This window comes from Nicotiana sylvestris, chromosome 4 (assembly GCF_000393655.2).
Source record: "Nicotiana sylvestris chromosome 4, ASM39365v2, whole genome shotgun sequence".
Classification (NCBI taxonomy): Eukaryota; Viridiplantae; Streptophyta; class Magnoliopsida; order Solanales; family Solanaceae; genus Nicotiana; species Nicotiana sylvestris.
In genome coordinates, this window is record NC_091060.1 from 129,405,352 (window position 1) to 129,407,944 (window position 2,593).

General features: G+C 39.3%; 1 non-coding gene across 1 annotated transcript; it reads right to left on the reverse strand.

Moving 5' to 3' along the window:
* Positions 1-1,565: 1,565 nt before the first annotated feature.
* LOC138890946 (small nucleolar RNA R71) lies at positions 1,566-1,670 on the reverse strand. The gene has a single exon (XR_011407308.1). It is a non-coding gene; the product is annotated as a small nucleolar RNA R71 (small nucleolar RNA).
* Between the last annotated feature and the right edge of the window lie 923 nt (positions 1,671-2,593).

The following is a 2,593-nucleotide window of genomic DNA, read 5'->3' on the forward strand; positions in this document are numbered from 1 at the left end:
ACGGATTGTGTCCTATTTTGCCCGGGACATGGTTTATTCGGCCCTAGACCTATCCAACACGTATAAAAGCAAGACTAAACCTATTTTTGAAGGAGAGATGCACTTTGGAGCAAAAATACACACAAGAAACATTGAGGAGCAAGAACATCTCAGAATTCTTAATCTTTTCCAATATTTTCAATTAATCAAAACTTATGCAATTGTTTGATTACATCATGAGTGGCTAAACACCCATTGTTTTGGGGTTGTGATTTAGCCATGAATATTGTTGTTTGATATTAGCTTGACCTTGATTATAATTCACCAATATATGGTTGTTTCTTCAATTCTGTGTTTAATTGCTTAATTGTTTGGCCAGCAGTTAGGTTCTATTTACTATCTATGCTATGCTTGGGAAAGCCGTGTTTAGATTAGAAAAGAATTGAAAAGAGCATGATCTTAACCTTTAGGGGGAGCGGATTTGTGGTTAGGGTAGGAATATACCTAGTCACCTTGCTTAATTAAATATCGCAATCTTAGTGCATTCTTAATAGATTGATTTCATAGGAATATAGGCGTTAATCTATTGAGAATAGGTGAGTAGTACTTCGGGAGAAGGCTATGAGAGCATTTATCGATTAATTATCAACCATGAGTGAATTATATGAAAAGGAGAGTTAATGATAACACAATATGAATGGTGAATCGATCACAACCCTGGAATACTTGTCTCTACTAAATACACAACAATCAACTCATTACTTGATAATTTAGTTATTATTTAGAATCGTAGTATAATAAAATCATATTATTGGACTTTGATTTTAGCTGGATTGAATAACAATTTTAGCGATTTAGTGAGTAGTTTACACAAGTCGCTGTGGGTTCAACACTCAATTTATTATTATATTACTTGTCGACCACGTATACTTGCGTGTGCGTTTGGGAGCAACAAGTTTTTGGCGCCGTTGCCGGGGACTTGAATATAAACTACTTTCTAGTTTTTGCTTTAATTGTTTATTTCGTCTAGTTTAACGTTACTTGATTGTTGCTTTAATCTCAGAAACTTTGATTGAATGCGTAGGGTCAGAAGCCAGGACAGACTCAACGGATTTGACCCCGAACCTGAGAAAACATTTCACAAGAGGTTGAGGGAAGCAAGGGATACAAACAATATTCAAGCACTCATTCAATTTCATGTGAACATGGCAGAGGAGCAACATATGGCTGTTCAGGAGGTAGCAATGCCCAGTATTGCTAATGTTACCTCCAGCATAGTGAAGCCCAAAATCACTGGGCACTTTGAGCTGAAACAGAGCATGATCCAGCTACTTCATGCAAACGGGCAGTTTATGGGTCTTCCACACGAGGATCCACAACATCATATTCTGAACTTCTTGGAGATTAGTGATACTTATATCACTAACGGGGTCACTCTAGATAATGTGAGGCTCACACTTTTTCCATTCTCTCTGTTGGGCGAAGCTAAGCGATGGCTAAAGGCAGAACAAGCTAATTCCATTACATCATGGAACGATTTGGCAAGAAAATTTCTGGCAAGGTTCTTCCCTTCAGGCAAAACTGCAAAGATCAGAAGTGAGATAATTGCCTTCAAACAGAAAGCATGGGAATCTTTATACTCAACTTGGGAAAGGTTCAAGGGGCTACTCAGAGACTGTCCTCATCACAATAAGACGAATGAAGTGTTAGCTCACACTTTCATAGAAGAGCTCCATCCCCAAACAAAAATTGTAGTAGATGCTACAGCTGGAGGTCAAGTATTGGAGAAAAACTTCGATGAAATTTATGCATTATTGAACAAATTCTCCAAAAGCAATCCAGATTGGCAAGGAGAGATGGGTAGGAACATGGTACAAAAATCACCAGGAGTTCTTGAATTAGATGTTATCTCAACATTGTCAGCACAGGTCTCTACGCTGACCAACCAAGTCAATTAGATGACCATGATCATTAACAAGCAACAAGCCCAGCCAGTGCAACAAGTTCAAATATTTTATGAAGTATGTGGAGAGGGTCACATGAGCAATCTATGCCCAACAAATCCAGAGTCTGTATATTTTGTGGGTAATGCAATCGAGGCCAAACAAATCAGTATGTGGAAACCTACAATCCCAACTGGAGGAATCACCCAAACTTCTCTTGGGGTGGAAATCAAGGCAATCATAATCAATACCGACCTCAAGCACCTCAACAACAATCCAGACCACCTCAGGCTGAACAACAAACTAGCCTTGAGGAGATGATGAAGAAATTGATGGCCGACCAACAAGCCCTCAATCAGAAACTAATAGCAGATCAACAAACTTTCAATCAGAAAATAATGGTTGATCAGCAGGCTCAAGCCGCAATACTGAGAAATTTGGAGCACCACGTGGGCCAACTTGCTAGATCCCAAAATACCAGACCAATAGGGGCTCTTCCTAGTGATACGGAGCCCAATCCTAAAGCTCAAGTCAATGCGGTTACCTTGAGAAATGGAAGAGCATTAGAAGAAGCTCTAAAGAAAAAAGAAGAATACAGCTCATCCTGAAGGAGAATTAGTTCCCAATCCAGTTGAGGGGAATGAGAAAGATGATAAAGGACCCGAGCTAGT